Raw genomic sequence first — 19,536 nt, 5'->3', positions numbered from 1 at the left:
TAACATCCACCCCTAGGGGTCAGCCACACTTAAGTGGCAATATACTACACTTTGTCGTGCAGTTACTGTTAATACTTCATTTAGAGAATTAACATTGCTTGTTTTCACCTTTTCAATATCAGTGAAGAATTTCACTGGAAAAGAAGATATAAGGTTTGCCAGGTTTTTGTCTCTCTCACCAAGGTCATCAGCTGTCGAACGCCGACGAAGGGAAATAACCCTGAAATCCGGATACGTTCGTGCTGCTGACCGAGGTGAGAGGGATAACTTCCCTTGGCAAACAGGACACAGTCGTGTGTCGATAAGCCAGCTGGAGGAGATGTCCTCCTGGGGCTAAAAGCAACAGTAACATCCACCCCTAGGGGTCAGCCACACTTAAGTGGCAATATACTACACTTTATCGTGCAGTTACTGTTAATACTTCATTTAGAGAATTAACATTGCTTGTTTTCACCTTTTCAATATCAGTGAAGAATTTCACTGGAAAAGAAGATATAAGGTTTGCCAGGTTTTTGTCTCTCTCACCAAGATCATCAGCTGTCGAACGCCGACGAAGGGAAATAACCCTGAAATCCGGATACGTTCGTGCTGCTGACCGAGGTGAGAGGGATAACTTCCCTTGGCAAACAGGACACAGTCGTGTGTCGATAAGCCAGCTGGAGGAGATGTCCTCCTGGGGCTAAAAGCAACAGTAACATCCACCCCTAGGGGTCAGCCACACTTAAGTGGCAATATACTACACTTTATCGTGCAGTTACTGTTAATACTTCATTTAGAGAATTAACATTGCTTGTTTTCACCTTTTCAATATCAGTGAAGAATTTCACTGGAAAAGAAGATATAAGGTTTGCCAGGTTTTTGTCTCTCTCACCAAGGTCATCAGCTGTCGAACGCCGACGAAGGGAAATAACCCTGAAATCCGGATACGTTCGTGCTGCTGACCGAGGTGAGAGGGATAACTTCCCTTGGCAAACAGGACACAGTCGTGTGTCGATAAGCCAGCTGGAGGAGATGTCCTCCTGGGGCTAAAAGCAACAGTAACATCCACCCCTAGGGGTCAGCCACACTTAAGTGGCAATATACTACACTATATATATATATATATATATATATATATATATATATATATATATATATATATATATATATATATATATATATATATATATATATTTATTTATATATATATATACAAAGTTTCAAATTTAAAAGACAGTTTTGACGCTGATATCCATTATTAATGAAATTTATTCCTATGTCAACAGTTTTTGGATGAACAAATATATATATATATATACATACATATACATTATATATATATATATATATATATATATATAGGCGCAGGAGTGGCTGTGTGGTAAGTAGCTCGCTTCCCCGACTCTTGTTCGGACGTGTTTTTCTTTGCTCCCGGTAAGAGTTTTTGCTGTTACTGTTGCCATTGCTATTGTTGTGCCTGTTAAATTTGCTACCATTGGATTATTGTTGACTACTGTTGAAAATTCGTTGAACCTTTCTATTTCTCTGTTATACCGGGGCATAACTGCAAATTGTTGAAATTGTTGGTCATATGGCATTTTTTTTAGAACATTGTTATTGTATGAACTGTAAATAGTCTTTTTTAGACTATTTTTTGTGCCCCTCTCCCCAACGGGGGCGGGTTAAAAATTTGTTGAACTTTTCTATTTTCTGGTTTTACCGGGGAGTAACTACAGAATTGTGAAAATTGTTGGCTATTAAGGCATTTCGTCTTTGAACATTTTTATGGATTGTAAATAGTCTTTTTTAGACTATTTTTGTGCCCCTCCCCCCAGCAGGGACGGGATTTGAACCATCACTGTCCTCTTTTTGAAGAAAACATTTCTCTTCAAAATAATACATATTATAGGTTTCCAAGTTAGTGGTGGAAAACCTTTTTTCTTTTTTTGTAATCATGGCTGAAATTGTGGAAAAAGAATCTCTTGTTGAGAGTAATAATGTAATGAAGAAATTTTCAGCAGTTGCTGAAGTGGCAACGGAAAACGTTGAAATAGACGTAAACAAGCTTGGCGAGCTCTTTAAGAGAATGAAGCAGGAGGGTGGAGACGTGAAAATATCACCCTCCGCTTCAATAGTAAATACATTCAGAACCTTTTGTCCAAAAGACAAAAGGTTCAAACATTTCGATAAAGAAATAATAGAAAAATGCCTGTCCCCGATCTGGAAGGACATAACCTATGTCGCCAGGGGACGGGCATACGGCGCTGCTGAGGTCCGTTTCTCGGGGGAAGAGGCAGCCCGCGAGCACTCGGTATGTCCCCTCAAAACAAAGGAGGTGGTACTTCTGCCGACGTATAAGGGTCGAAGAACATCCCGTGTGAAAATAGCCCCGATAAGAAACAACCCCACTCCCTCTGTGTCGACCCCCAAACAAATAGATAAAACTCCCCAACCCCCGCATAAACAAGCCCCCACACCACCAAAACACCCCGCCCCCGTGATAATTGCTGAATCACCGTGTGAACCAGCTCCCCCGGAAAATATGGAAACAACGGAGGGGGAGTTCACACTTGTAAAAGGAAAAGAAAAAAAGAGCGCATACACCATCCCCGTCCGCATTCCCTACAAAGAATAAAAACAATGCACCACAGACACCTAAAAAATTCCGCCCAGCTAACCCAGTAAAAGAGAAGAAACATGGAGACGAATGCATATTGATTGAATTCAACAAACTGGATAGCTACATCAGACAAATAGTGACAGCACATAAATCCACAGAGCTCTACGAGCAGCAGGAGGATGACCCTTTTAGATGTGCACGGATTAATGAAAAGACATTCAAACAACTGAAGGCGGCGCACCCGAAAACCATTCGAGATTTAAACCAGTTACCGGACTATCTAAGGAAGGAGAAAAGGGGAGGAGCCGATCAATGCGTGGCGGGATCAGCCGAATCTCACCAGTCAAAAAGTAAGTAGAACCTTTTCTTTCCTTAATGACTTCGCTTAACATTGATTGTCTAAATATGCGTGGTCTCAGTTCGAAGTGGAAGCAGGCATGTTTACTCGACGACCTCAGATTACATGATATGCATGTGATGGTTGCTACAGAGACCAAGATGGACGGCCTACAAACCTTCTCACCCCTCCTGAATGGCTATGAGAAAATCATGTCTCCTGGCCAGACCGGAGGACGAGGAGGCGTAGTGGTGATGATCCGTAAAGGCTTGGCTCTGCAGACAAGTACAATCTACGTGAATCCTGAAGGTGGGCTGGTCGTCCTTGATGTGACATACAGCAGTAAGACCTTCAGGCTGATCGGACTCTACGCACCTTGTGCTAGAGGATTACAAACTGACTTTTATCGGCGTCTAGAGGGCTTTCTCGTGACGTCGAAGACATTAGTGGTGTTAGGGGATTTCAACGCTATTGTTAACGCTCGCATCGATAGCGTCGGCTCGATCGATAGGAAAGCGAACTCACGCCTCGTCGATCTGCTTAAGAGATTCCAGTTGACAGATCGTTACAGGCTTGAATATCCGAACGTGCCAGAGTGGACTTGGATGAGTAACGACGGAAAGTTCAAGTCTTATCTAGATAGGATAGTAATAAGAATTGTAGATAAGTCTAGTTTTAGTTGTCCACAACTTGTCCAGGTGCCCTGCACTGACCATAGAATGGTTAAGTGCAAGTTGGACATAGTATAACTAGTAGAGGACCCGGCTACTGGAATTTGAACAAGTCTATTTTGACTTGTGAGACATACCGTAGTCGGATCAAGGAGTTAGTGCAGAGGGCGTTAACCGGTACCGTGGTTAATAACCGTTGGTGGTTTGCCTTCAAGAGAGCCATTTGTTTCGAGTCCATTAGGTTTAGCAAACAGCTAAGACTAGATAGGACTAGAATAGAAGGGCAACTAGTTAAGAACTTAGAAGAGGCGCTGAGGTTGGACTCTGCATCCCACATTGTAGCAAAGAGAACGGCATTGGACCGTCACCTCAAAGCCAAACATGAGGGGTGTAGAGTTCGGGCTAAAGTGAGAACATTGGGCCGTGAGGGAATTAATGTTGCCGGATGGGCCCGTACAGTAGAAACCCAGCGTGGCAACGAAGCCACAGTTAGGTCTCTTGTCAACGAACAAGGATGCACGATCAAAGAACGGGATGGGATGTGTGAGGCGCTTTACGAACACTTTGCCGAGTTGTTTGGGAGGGCCGAGACGCTTGATCATGGTGAGACCCTCAAGGACTTCCTGTCTGGTGGCAAGGAAGGCTGAGTGCTGTGAAGGGCCAATCACAGCCGAGGAGGTGATCGAGGTGCTGGGCGAATGCCCTGGGGACAAGTCGACGGGTCTCGATGGTCTGCCCTATGAATTCTATAAAAGTATGCCAGACTTGTTTGGGCACCTACTGGCCAGCGTTTACGCCAACTGGCAGCAGAATGGGAGAATTCCCATGTCTGCGAGCCGGGGGGTAGTGATGTTGATCAGAAAGGACCCGAGAAAGGGGGATGAGATAGGGAATTTTAGGCCCATAACTCTGTTAAATGCAGAGTTAAAGATTTTGGCCAAGGTGTTAGCGAAAAGGTTGGCGCAGGTCGTGGACGAACTTGTCGGGGAAGCACAAACTTGTGCTATCCCGGGCAGGTCGATCCACGACAATCTCCACCTTCTACGCTACTCCTTAGAGAGGGTAAGGAAACTTTCTGGCGTAGCGGGAGGGACACTTAGACCAGTCTAAGGCGTTTGATAGGGTCGACCGTCGGTACTTGGCGGCGGTCCTCGAGAAGGCTGGCCTAGGCCCGACTTTTCGCGGTTGGATTGCTGCTTTGTACAGCGACATCGAGTCTGTCGTGAAGGTGAACGGTTTCTTGTCGAAACCGTTCGGGATCAGGCGTTCAATTCGTCAGGGGTGTCCCCTATCCCCACTTCTGTATGTGTTGGCACTTGAGCCATTGCTGCGGAAGTTGGAGGCCTTGGGGGGGGGGGGGGAGCACCGCATGATCTATGGTGTAGAAGAGGAGCTACAGCGTACGCGGATGACATTTCCATCATCGTGACGGATGAGGGCCAGATTCCAGTGGTGGAAAAGGCCATCAAAAGTTACGAGGCGGTGGCAGGAGCAAAGGTTAACAAGGACAAGTCGGTCGGTTTGCAACTCGGCACCTGGAGGGGCAAGCCGATGGCGTCCAATAACGTCGTGGGGCGTTGGACGCAAAGTCCTGTTAAGTTGCTCAGAGTCTGGATAGGTCCAGACCTCCAGAGAGAGAAGAATTGGAGTGAGGTGGCCAGCAAGATGACTGCTCTAATCCAGACCTGGTCTGGGTGGGCGTTATCCTTTCTAGGAAGGGCAGAGGTGGTGCAGATGTTTATAGCATCAGTAATTACCTACCGCCTGACCGTGGTGCTTTGCTCCGATTTGTGGCTGAACAAGTTGGAGAGAATCCTCTTCCGATTTGTATGGAAAGGAGGAAAACCACTTGTAAAGCGCTCTGTCTGCTGCTAGAAGCCGCTAAAGGGTGGACTAGGGATGCCTTGGCTAAGGATGCGAAAATTCGCGTTAAGGTTGAGGCACCTCTGACTTTACCTGGATGGAGAACAGGTGTGGTCACAGCACGTTCGGTTCTACTTTCCCCAGTTAGTGTCCTTAACGGACATTGGTACATGGATCAAGCAGAGACCGAAGCTGGGAGACTGGCATTTAGAGTGCCGTCAGGCGCTCCAGCTATTCTCTTGGGCGGGCAATGCCGGCAGCAGGAGTTGCACCGCGGATTTTTATAGTGGGTTAGTGGAATCCATGTCAGAAGACGCCTAGGGAGAGACCCTGGGCTACGATGTAAGTCAGTTGGTCAGCCTGTTTAGGACAACGCTCGGGCCAGGGTATCTGGATAATTACCAGAAATCCCTGGCTTGGCAATGTTTCCGAGCGACGTTACCTGTTCGCGACAAGCTGTCAAGGCACGGAAGTGCCGTCTCGCCGAAATGTCCGAGGTGCGGGCAGGATAGGGAAACCGTCTTGCACGCATTCGGAAATGATAGCTTTTGCAGAACAACTATTGTCAGTGATAGGAAGAGTACAGCTATCAGCAGAATCTATCATTGAGATCGTACCACCTCCTTCCCTTAACAGGGAAAGGAAAGCCTGTTTCTTCTGCGTAGTAGCCATACTGAAAGAAACAGTATGGAAGACACGCGTGAAAGGTATAGTGACAGATACCTTCGTCTCTGGTCAAGGGTTGGTTAACTATTTTATTTACCACCTCAGGAGTAAGATCAGGCTGGAGAGGAAGTGCCTGTCACGGGATATGTTCGCAAAAAGATGGAAGGCTGTGGAGTACAAGCTGAGTGCGAGCACCAAGTAAGTGGGGTCAATTGGAAAATAAAATGGTTCTACAAAGACAATCGGGTGCACCCCTTCTAGTTGCCTCATTGCAAAATGCAATGAATATGTTTTTATAAAAATTTTTAAAAAATTTTAATTTTATTTTAAAATCCTGTACATTTTTAAACGCTTAAAGCTACTTCCCCTTTACGTTTGTCTGTCCTCGTTCGTCCCCTCTTTCTAACGCCTCATATGGCGAATTCTAATGAAATAAAGTAGCTTCCTAACCAACCGCATGGTTTCGGGTTCAGTCCCACTGCGTGGCACCTTGGGCAAGTGTCGGCTATTATAGCCTGCCAAAGCTTTGTGAGTGGATTTGGTAGACGGAAACTGAAAGGAGCCCGTCGTATATATATATATATATATATATATATATATATATATATATATATATATATATATATATATATATATTTATATATATATATATATATATATTTATATATATATATATATATATATATATATATATATATATATATATATATTCATATGTATGTATGTATCAATGTATGTATGTATGCATGTTTGCGTATCTGTGTTTGTGCCCCCACCATCGCTTGACAACTGATGTTGGTGTGTTTATGTCCCCGTAACTTGGCGGTTCGGCAAAAGTGACCGATAGAATAAGTACTAGGCTTACAAAGAATAAGTCCTGAGGAAGAGTTGTTCGACTAAAGGCGGTGCTCCAGGATGGCCGCAGTCAAATGACTGAAACAAATAAAAGAATAAAAGAATATGTGTGTGTGTGTGTGTGTGTGTGTGTGTGTGTGTGTGTGTGTGTGTGTGTGTGTGTTTTCTTTTATTTCCTTTCCTGACTGTCCAATAACACTGTACTTATTCCACGTCCTCGCGTTGTTTTTTCGTGTTTTTTCTTGCTTCTTCATGTTTGAATCGACTGTGTGTGTGTGTGTGTGTGTGTGTGTGTGTGTGTGTGTGTGTGTGTGTGTGTGTGTGTGTGTGAATTAAATAGAGAAATACAGTTGACAATCTAACAATTTATTACATTATAATATGATATAATATAAAATATAACATAACAACCAATTTTAAAAAAAAACAAATAAAGCCAACAATTTGTTTCGACTTATATACATTATTTGATTTATAAACAATTCATATCTATGTATACAAGTCTCTTCAGAGCCTTGGTTTAAAAAGACAGACGAAATTCTAGGTAAAAGGACTACCAGATTGCATAAGACTGATTCAAAATACCTATGTTTAGGAGCGTGAGCGTTAACAATTTAAATGCATAATAAGTACAATAGAAGAACAACAAAATTTAAATAGATAAAATAATTAAGTCAGTTTATAACGGTCAATTGTATTTCTCTATTATTATTTGTAATTTGCATTTATGCCCCTATTTCTGTGGTATTCTACTGCCGTACCAGTGAATTGGATGTTTTACGCCCCTTTGAAGGAATCGTTTTTTCCTTCGTTTGTTATATTATATATATACATCAAGCGCAAACAAGAAACCTTGCCCATCACTGCGAAAGACCACCACAATCAACCGCCAAGTTACGGGGACGTAAACACACCAACATCAGTTGTCAAGCGATGGTGGCCTCACCTAACGCCTGCACAGTCGTCACGCTAATATTTTTACTAAATATTAAAGGCCTGTTGCATCACAATAAAAGCAAAATTTATTTCCTGAGAGACCTTGCTGTATACAATCAAGCCCTGCGCATAGCACTCATGGAAACTCATCTGAGCCCTGATATAGAGGATGCAGAAGTACACGTACCAAAATATACCTTACTGCGAGCAGACAGAAGGGAAAGGAGCCATTGTGGAGTTGTTGTATACATCCGTGAAAACCTCACACACTAGGTCTCACTGTCATACTCAAATTGTATACATAAGACAACACAAAATAGTCATATGCAATACATATCGCCCACCAGATGCTCGAAACCACATAGGCAAGTTTGAAGATTGCCTCATAAGAATTAAAGAAATCCTCATGAAACTGGAACACCATGTGAGCGTATTTCTTATGAGTAATTTCAACTTCCCCAATGTCAAATGGCCCGAAGGCCTCATGCTCTCTGGAATGATTCATTGCAAACAAGCACAGGTGGAGTCCCTGCTCAACATCACCAATGCCCTATTCATGGAGCAAACTGTACTCAGACCAACTAGGGCCTATAACATTTTGGATCTCTGCTTCACAAACAATATGGACATCGTTTATGATGTGAAAGTGACGCCGACATTAGTTTCGGATCACAACATAATTGAGCTGTCTATGTATGGACCAAAAGTAACCAGAGACATACAGCCTAAAGGAAGCGCCCGAACTCTTTCCAATCTGAACTTCCACAGAGCAGACTGGAAATCGATCCAAAATGAGATTCCCAGACAGGACTGACCGAAATGTATCTCCACACAAGACATTGGCCTGAAACTAGAATATTTCATGTCTGTTATGCCAACATTTCATGTCTGTTATGCCAAAACAAGGCCAACACAAAAAGGAACAAGATTCCAAGGTCAAGGAAGATCATCATTAGGCGACAGACTAAAGTTGCAAATCGCTTCAACCAACATTCCAAAAGTAGTAAAAGGTCCCGCCTAAAAACATCACTGATGGAGATAGAAAAAAACCTGTAACAATCTTATGTGAGAGAGAAAGCAGACAATGAAGCCTGGGTTATAAAAAACATTAAGTCAAACCAGAAGGCCTTATTTCATTATGCCAAAGAAACAGCCTCAGTACGCTGCAAAATAGGACCCCTCTTCCAAAACGATGGCTCCCTCACAGACAGTCCAACCAGGATCAGTGAGGTACTGAATGACCAGTTCAAAAGTGTCTTTGCCACCCCGTTGGAACACAGACAAGTGAACGAACTAGTGGATTTCTTTGCCGCCTCACCTATAACCAGCGTGGCAGTTACGATGGAATAAATCGACATTAGCGAAGAAGATATACTACTAGCCATAGATAAGGTGGACGCAAATCCAGCTGCTGGTCTTGATGGTTTCCCAGCAATCCTCCTAAAATCGTGTAAGCGTGCCCTGGCGAAACCTCTACAGATTCTCTTCCAGAGTTTTCTTGCAAATGGCAGGCTGCCAAGCAAACTGAAGGGGGGAATAATATGCCCAATCCATAAAGGAGGAAGCAGAGCAGATGCCAAAAATGATGTGTGAAGTCTATCTGACTTCACACATCAGCAAAGTCATGGAACTGATAGTCAGAGTGAGACTAATCACATTCCTTGAAGAAAACAACTTGTTGAGTGATACCTAGCACGGCTTTCGACCAGGTAGGAGCTACCTGACCCAGCTCCTACAGCACAATGACTAGGTATTGAGGCAGTTACTCAACAACTCACATGTAGACGTAATATACCTTGACTTTACAAAAGATTTTCATAAAGTGGATCTCGGCATAGCTGGAAAACTTAGAGAGTGGTTACATGACTTTCTGAAAGACAGAAGTTAGGCAGTAGTAGCCAATGGAGCCACCTCAAAGAAAACACAAATAATGAGCGGTGTTCCACAGGGCACTCTCTTGGGACCACTGCTTTTCATAGTGGCCCTCTCAGATGTGCCCTCAGTTGCCCGGATAGCCACCTTTGCTAGCTACGCAGACGATACGAAAGTCTCGCAGAAAATACAGAACCCCAGCGATGTTGCACACCTTCAGCAGGAGTTGGACTCAATTTACAGATGGGCTGAGGATAATAATATGCAGTTTAATGCTGAAAAGTTCCAAGCCCTGCGCTACCAGCGTCCAAAACTGAATATAAAACTTACGGGGTACACTGGTCCATAGAGGATTACAATTCCAGAACCTAAATCAGTGAGGGACCTGGGTATCGGCATGAGTGATGATACCTCTTTCCAAGTGCACATTACCAGGATGGCGACAAAGTGCAGACGACTGGCTGGATGGATCTTGTGAACGTTCAGAACCAGAGAGAAGGAAACCATGATGGTCCTCTGGAGGACATTCGTCTTCAGCTGCCTGGATTACTATGGTCACTCAATAAGTGTAAAATTAACAGCGGAGCTTGAAGCAATCCAGCGAAGCTTCACAAAGAAGATCGTCTCATTACAACAGCTCAGCAACTGGGAAAGGCTCAAAACAGCTAAGACTCTACTTCCTGGAGCGAAAGCGGGAGAGGTATGTAGTAATATACATCTGGAAGATCCTGGAAGCAATTGTGCCAAATTTTGGCATTGAAAGCTACACCATTGCCAGAACGGGTCGACACTGCACAGTTCTAAAGATCCTAGCAATGCCATCGCGCTTCAAGACCAGTTACTGCAACAGCCTGAGTTTCAGGGCCTACACCTTTTTAATATACTCCCAAAGAGCCTGAGTGACCTACACAAAGTGGATGTAGGGGGTTTTCAAATCAAAACTGGACCTCTTCTTGTTAGGAGTCCCAGATGAAACTATCTTGCGGCAAGAGGTGCAAATAAGGGTAGCGACATCAAACTCCCTTATTCGCCAAATGCCACATATTAGAGGAGGGTCTCAATAATAACAATGTAGCAAAACAGCATGGCCACAGCTCTGAGCTGAAACTAGAATATATATATATATATATATATATATATATATATATATATATATATATATATATATATATATATATATATATATATATAATACGGAGATGTACTTGCATAGCAAGTGACTTGATCTGTGTGGGAACGAAAACAATTACAGCGTGGAAGGTGTTTATAAGCCATTTAAAAACACAAAAAAAACGTAGATTCACTTCAACATTTAAATTTAATTTGCCAAAATATTTTCTTCGCTTCGCAACCGCGACCTGTTCACTGACAAAATTCTGTGGTGCATTGTTTTATATATGTGTGTATATATATATGGCGAAGACATGTTACGATACAGGTAGAGAAATTTGAAAAGAAAATACGAAACCGGTTATTCCTCCAAAAACAATGTTTCTATACTCAAAATTTTATAACATTTTCCTAACATAACGATTTAAATATATTTTTTAACCATATAACACAAGCCTTCTGAGGTTTTTTCACTCTTTTTTTCATCTTTCATACATCCAACCACGTGCTTTCACATACCAACTTTCTCCCCTATATATATATATATATATATATATATATATATATATATATATATATATATATATATGAAGTAATATTCAAATTGTACTCTTTTACCTCCACAAGTATTTAACTTGTTTCACAAATAATTGATCAACCATTTACCAATAGTAGAGAAGGTTATTCAACTATTGTACAACATAAGTAGTGTACAACGAACAAAAAAAAAGGCATTTATATTATATAATTGTGGAAGCTATTAATTACAGGCGGAACCTGTACCTGCCCAAGAAAATGCCATTAAAGCACTAGCATTCTATGCATCACGGCGTTGTTGCTAAAACAATGTATAAAGTCAATGATAGAAAAACTGTTGTGGGACAAATATAAAATATTTCTGGCGATAGGTGCATCCATACTTTTTTACGCATGAAATATTGACGAAACACTCCCATTAAAACTGCCATCGAATGTAAACACAACGAGCTTGATATAATTGTTTGGATCATAAAACAGAAATCATGTTTTATTGTGAAGGTCAGCTCCCTACCCAACAGACGTGAAGATTTCTTTTTTTTTTTAATCAATGAAAAACAATGCTTTTTATGCAACTGCTTTCAAACCTACTACTTGCAATCCATACAAGTTAATCATTTATGTTTGTATCACTAACCATTGTTTCACTCTCTTACGTTACTAAACAGTCAAGCATTGAGATGTTATTCTTGTTACAGGAAGAGAACATCCAGCATATTTTAACAATAATTCAATCGATAAGCGGAACAGTGAATATTTTAAAGTTCACCATGCTTTTCTTTACTGTTGTTAAGGTGGAATTATGGTGCTTTGTTACTTATCTAAAAGTTAGTTTCGTATTCGTGGGATTAATTTAAAGAATAAAAATTTAAGTAAAAGAACAGTACTTCGGCGCAGTCATAACCACTGGACTGAAATATTATGAGAGGAAACAAAATATCAAAAGTAAATATTTGTGTCATTGTATTGCCTCTAGATATTTATTTAAAACATACTGTAGGTGCAAAGTCAGAAACTTGGAGATGGTCAATTACATTGGCTGAAGTAGTTGGCTGGTGCTTTATTTATCTACCCCGAAAGGATGAAAGGTGAACGTATAGAACAGGAATAAATACTGCAAGGCATTTTAGCCGACACGCCAATACTTCTGGCAGCAGAGTGAATAAAAGAGTTTCAGTCGTCTGCTGCATGTCGTTGCCTTTACTACTACTAATAATAATAATAATAATAATAATAATAATAATAATAATAATAATAATAATAATAATAATGCCCTGATGCAATACCAGGCCGTGGCTCTCATGGCTTCTCATCTTAACTTATTGGAAGTGTTACCATGTACATTGTTTTGTCTTGGTATAAAAGATGGACTACAGCAAATATTCTACTCAATACCACAAATTTTCTTGTCAGTTGTTTGGCCTTAACCAGTTGAGCATGTCCCTTAGTGGCTGACGATATGCGCATCTCTGATCACGAGAAGAGGTAGTGGAGGAGCATCATAGCCAAGTGTTGAGAAGAATTCCTTGGAGTTTGAATAATTCACCTTTGGAAACACGGGTGTTCCGTTCATCATCCTGAAACAAACCTTATTCAGGGACCTTTTGAACGGGATGGGCCACTCAACCTGAAGAAAATTCTAACTGGGTCTCCACCTGCAAGATCATGCGCTGTTTATCTCTATATAAGATCACCATGTCGCGCACATATGGTTGTGATGTATGTGCCTGGTGTACCCATATCAGACGGGTAGTCATGATAGGTATATTGGGCTTCGTATAATTGCACCCCAGTGTCACTTTGATGGCATGCTGCTCTCTTACTCAATAATAATAATAATAATCCTCTGGGATTTCCCAATCCAAACAGATCAGGTGCTAGAGCATAATAGATCGGACCTGGTGGTGGTGGACAAGGTGTACCACATATGCTATATAATTGATGTTGCATGCTTTTTGACCCACGAATAGTTAAGATTGAAGGCGAAAATATGGATAAATACAACCATCATTAGTACGAAATAGCCCGGCTATGAAAACTGAAGAAGGTGAAGATAGTACCAGCTATTGTTGGGTACTTGGGAACAGTAGCATAAAGCATCAAGGGGAATATAAAGGAAATTGGAATAGAGTGCACAGTAGAACTGCTATAAAAGGGATACAAATGTTACGGCAAAACAGTCAGCCACCTTTTATATATGGATGACCTAAAATACAAAGACCTGGAAATAGAGGTAACTCGAATGTGGAATCTTAAAACAGAAACAATTCCTATCATAGTAGGTGCCTTAGGTATAATAAAAAAATATTTAGACAAATACATAACAAAAGCACCAGGACTTACAAATATATATAACATACAGAAAATTGCACTACTGGGCACTGCACACATCCTACGCAAAACACTTTCAATACAGTAACCATAAGAGCATCACAGCAAACCACAGTACATACCCAAGGCACACAGAGCTGCGCTCGGTAGTGAAGTGAAAGCACCTTATAAAAATAAAACTACTGAATAATAATAATAATAATAATAATAATAATAATAATAATAATAATAATAATAATAATAATAATAATAATAATAATAATAATAGTAATTACCAGGCAGTGGTTCTCATGACTTTTGATCTTAACCGATTGGAAGTGCTATCATGTACATTCTTTTGTCTTAGTATAAAAGATGGGCTGCAGCAAATATTGTGCTCAATGCCACAGATTTGTTTGTTAGTTGTTTGATCTTAACCAGTCGAGCATGTCTCTTAGTGGCTGACGAAATGTGCATCTCAGAAGTAGTGGGGAGAATGATAGCCATGTGTTGAGAGGCGTTCTTTGAGGTCTGAATAATTCACCTCTGGAGACGTGGGTGTTCATCATCCTGAAAACAAATCTTATTCGGGGACCTTTTGTGTGATATGGGCTACTCAGCCTGAAAGGTGCTGTTTATCTTGATATGGGATCACCATGTTACGCACATATGGTCGTGATGCATGTGCCTGGTATACACTTATCAGACGAGTAGTCATGATGGGTATATTGGGCTTCGTATATTTGTACCCTCGTATCACTTTGATGGCATGCGCTGCTCTCTCACTGAATAATAATGAAATGTGGCATCTTAAAGTAAGAACTGTTCCTGTTATTTTAGGTGTTCTAGGTATGATAAAAGAAAAAGGGATGTCAGAAACATCTAAACAACATCCCAGGAGAACCATGTCTCAGACAAATTCAAAAGATTGTGCTAACAAATACTGCCCACATCCTTAGAAAAACCCTATCAATTTAAATGTCTGTGTTGTATTACATGAAGATATTTCGCTACTGTCCCTGCCACTTCCCCTCCTCGAGCTATCATTCATCCTGTAACATCGCTTATCCTTCACTCGCCCTAGGACGCCGGGTGTGTCTCGGCAAGTGACTGTAACAAACATGCAGATTAGAAGTAAATATGATAATAATAATAATATTAGTAATAATAATAATAATAATAATAATAATAATAATAATAATAATAATAATAATAATAATAATAATAATAACAACAACAACAACAACAACAACAATAAAACAGACAAGAGACATTCGAGGGCTGCTCATGGGAAAACCCCATAAAATCAGAGGTGCCCTGATTTCTAGGACAAATGCCTTCTCTCGGTTCTTTACCTCCGATTTACAGAAATATGCGCAGGGCAGGCCCGTCCACTCGGACCATGCTCGCCACTCTCATCTACTTTTCAACAAAATGACTGGAAGGTAACACTTCTCTCTCCACTCTCATTTTCTTCTTCAAGTTTCAATTGAAGAAGTTGATGAGGGATGGGCCAAAGAGAAGAGCGTGTCTTCAGCTCTATCAGTCGCTTCCACAATCTCTTTCCCCATGTCCACCAGGCATATAAAATAGCTTGGCCCTTCCAATTAAACGAAGGAAGCGGCACGATCTTCACGACGGATTCAGCTGATAGCTGATTCGTCCCACACGTGACAGTTGGTTTTCGACATAAACCCACAGGTCAGCAATGCTCAGGTAACTGGAGGAGTGCGTTCAGGACTATTTCATCACTCTGCACGCATCTCGGGCATGGTCGGCTGACGACATTTCTATGCCTGTAGAGTTTATCTCAAACAGGCAATGCTTCTCGGCAATATTGCCAGCCCAGAAATTTCTGGAAGTTATCCATTGGCCTTGGGCCCAAAGTCTCTACAAGAAAGTCACTAGTTGATCGTCTTTGATGCTCAGAGTCTCCCCAAGAACGACGTCGTTTTTACCCGCCAATAATCCTCTACAGAACGCCAAACTGGATTTTCCACTTACCGAAATGCTCGACTGACTGAAGGCTGTGGTTCGGTAAAGATTGGATTGTGGATTTATTGCCAAGCCGTGCCTCTGTCACTTGGGTGCATTGAAGAAGAAGAAGAAGAAGAAGAAGAAGAAGAAGAAGAAGAAGAAGAAGAAGAAGAAGAAGAAGAAGAAGAAGAAGAAGAAGAAGAAGAAGAAGAAGAAGAAGAAGAAGAAGAAGAAGAAGAAGAAGAAGAAGAAGAAGAAGAAGACAGCAACGAGAAAAAACACTAACACAACCCAGCAGGACAACTGAAAAATAACTCTCAAAGACTGGAATATCAACAATTTCATGTGAGTATTTTAAATGTCCCTCAAAATAAATTAAGAAACTTACATATCTACAATTTTCGAATACACAAACGATCAGCTTTAAAAACTTTTATATCTACAACTTCTGTGAATGCCTATCCTTTCCTTTCTCCCTGAGTATTCGAAAATGTAAACATCCTCTTTATTCTAGGAACACTACAGTTTTCTCTGTTCGGACAAACAAAAGATCATCTCTAGTAAATTTTAAAACTTTAATATCTACAATTTCCTGTGAAAATATTACTCTCCTTTTTTTTTGTTTTCCTTTCTCCATGAGTATTCGAAAATGTAAACATCCTTTTCATTGCAAAAACACTACATTCTTCTCTGACTGGACATACATGTCCAAAAAAATTTAGAAACTTTAATATCTACAATTTTGTGTGAAAATTTTATCTTTCTTTTTTCCTTGACTACCCGAATATGTAAACTTGCTTTAAAAAAAGAATTAAGAAGGTTATCAACTGCCAATATATACAAACTGCACAATTACAAAAACTGTAAACCACAGCAAAACTTATGAAAAGAAAAGAAAAATTTCGAAAAAAGAATTCAGAAATTCAAAAATTCAACAAGGTGAACACCAGTATATGTATATATAATTATTTTTCTATCAGTAATTGAAAATAGAACAAGGTGAATTTGTTCTTTCCAAGGCCAAGGTCAGCGCTCTCATCGATCGTTAGTAGTAGTAAACACATTTGACTTACGCCGGCCTCAAGGGTGTGAGGTCGCTTTTGTCTCCTTATTGCACAGGAATGCCTATTGCTGATCTTTTCACCATCTGCCGAATCTATTTACAGACCTGTGGAATTTAATCCATTCACCAAGCTGTCTATCTTGCTTCTACTATTCCCTTAAACACTCACATATTTATGATCATCTCAAGTACAAGACAAAAGTTGAAACTAAACAACATCCAATAATACCTTTTAATAATAAATGGAAATAATAATAATGATGGTAATAATGGTGATGGTGGTAAGAATGATAATAATAATAATTTAGCCAATACTCATGTCGGATCAGAGGAAATATTAACAATGACAAATAGTAGTAAAAAAGTGAAAATAATAACAGTGAAGGTAATAATAACAGTGATAATGAACGGAAGCGGTGAGAATCTCCCTGTGCTCTGATTGAGGATACACCTAGTGATGGTGTCACAAAAAAAAACACTGGCAATTGCACAACCTGATAATCTCTACCTCAGATGAGTGACAATGAAAAAACAAAATATTGTGAATAACAGTGGTAATGAAACTGAAGCCCTTGATGGTGACAGTGTTACAACCTTCAGGCTCAGAGATACTGGTTCGACTCCAACCTGTCATTATCCAGCAAGGGACCAGCACACACGGAACAAACAAATCAATATGCTGTGGTCATGGAGTGTTACTACCTGAACAACCCCGTAGACGAAAATGGGGTGCATCTTAGGGGATACCGACAACGTATGTATGATCAATGGAGAGAAAGAGGACTGTTTCAACTTACGGAACAGAGATTATGTGATCAAGTTAGAGCAATAAGAAAAAATTGTTGGTTCACAGAAGTAGTTCTCGAAGTTATCAAAAGACGAGTATTGGAAAACAGTAACAGAGGAAACGATGAAAATACAGTTCCTACAGATAAAAGTAATCTCATGGCAGAAAACGGAGGTGAAACCTCTAATAAACCACAGGAAAGGAACAGTGATAGCTTGCTCGATGAGAGACATTTTGGAAGAAGACAATAAAACTAATGGGCAAAAGGCAATCTACGACAGAATAAAGGCAAGGCTACAGGAGAACGATAGCGACATTATTTGCAACATTAAAGAGGTTGACCGGTGGAAATTGAACCAAGAAACGAAAAATGTGAATGAAATTCTGAAATACATCAGAAAAAACATCACAGAAACAAATAATTTGATCAAGGCAGTAAGTATTGTTGTAGCAGAAAATGTGGTTGTCGGTGTCAGGAAAAAGAAATATAGTAGGAGTGACAAAAGAAAGGATCAATGGTGGAAAAGAAGAATACAGGCGAGGTTAGACATGCTCTCGAAAGACATTTCTGTGTTAGACCGAAAAGGGGGGAGCTTAAAAGCGAAGAAAAATACAGGGCACTGAACAGGAAGTATAATATTGAAAGAAGGGGCCTGAAAGTAGTAATGGAGAAACTGAAACAGCACCTCGTTGCAAAGAAAGCAAAGGTAGTAAGATACAACCAAAGAATGAAGGATTACCACCAGAATAGGTTATTCAGAGTAGATCAGAAGAGATTCTACAAAGAAATTAATGGAGAGTGTACAGATGGAAGTTGATACCAGATAACATTGAAAGTCAAAGGTTTTGGAGTGACATCTGGAGCAAAGACAAGAAGCTCAAGAAGGATGCTGAATGGTTGCAAGAACTGAAACAAATAGTAGTCTGTCCAAAACAGGCAGAGCTAGTCATTTCAGTTAAGGAAGTGAAGGAAAAAAGCAAAAAAAGGGCAACTGGAAGGCCCCAGGACTAGATGAAGTTCAAGGCTACTGGATCAAAAGATTTGGTGAATGTCATGCACGAATAACTGTACTACTCAACCTCTTGCTAAATGTCGACCAAGTAACAGCAGAGTGGTTGACAATGGGTAGGACAGTGTTGTGCATGAAAAACATCGAAAAAGGTAATACGGTAGACAATTACAGGCCGATATCCTGCTTGCCACTTATGTAGAAATGACTGACTGAGAATAGTCGCAGCGTCAATGTACGAACATCTGGAAAAAATGGAGTCCTGCCACATGAGCAGAAAGGTTGCAAGTGTAAGTGCAGCGGTACCAAGGATCAACTCCTGGTAGATAAAACTGTACTTAGAGACTGCAAGAGAAGGAAAACTAACTTAGCCATGTCATGGATCGATTATTGTAAGGCGTACGATATGATCAACACATTCTTGGATTATGGAATGTATGAACCTATTTGATATTGCATCGAATGCTGAGCGATTACTTGGAAAAAGTATGGCGGAACTGACAGCACATGAAAGAAGTTTAGGGACAAGAGAAATCAGTAGAGGCGTCTTCTAAGGGGACTGCCCGACCCCACTGATCTTTATACTAAGCATGATACAACTGCAGCGTACGTCTTAAGGGATACTTCTCTATCTCTCTCTCTCTCTCTCTCTCTCTCTCTCTCTCTCTCTCTCTCTCTCTCTCTCTCACTCTATCTCTATCTCTATCTCTCTCTCTCTCTCTCTCTCTCTCTCTCTCTCTCTCTCTCTCTCTCTCTCTCTCTGTTATATATACATGAATGTGGACGTAGTGGATAACAGCTAGCCTTCGGCCTCACTTTTGGACCCTGTTGTGTCTACCACTCTGATTGGTTGGTATTGGTGCATTTTGTCTCTTGTTCTATTGCGCGCCAAGATGCAACCTTGAATACGAACTGGTATTTATCATCTTTGTGTCTGGACTTT

General features: G+C 40.7%; 1 protein-coding gene and 1 pseudogene across 7 annotated transcripts in view; both read right to left on the bottom strand.

Annotated features, from left to right (window-relative positions):
- The window catches only part of LOC149136154 (uncharacterized), a 16,922-nt pseudogene extending 15,345 nt beyond the window's left edge, over positions 1-1,577 (bottom strand).
- LOC106871658 (uncharacterized) overlaps positions 1-19,536 on the bottom strand; it is a 312,970-nt gene that overhangs the window by 267,643 nt on the left and 25,791 nt on the right. The window lies entirely within an intron of this gene.

This window comes from Octopus bimaculoides, chromosome 4 (assembly GCF_046866305.1).
Source record: "Octopus bimaculoides isolate indiv1 chromosome 4, ASM4686630v1, whole genome shotgun sequence".
In the NCBI taxonomy this organism is placed as follows: Eukaryota; Metazoa; Mollusca; class Cephalopoda; order Octopoda; family Octopodidae; genus Octopus; species Octopus bimaculoides.
This window is presented reverse-complemented; position numbering and strand designations above follow the sequence as displayed.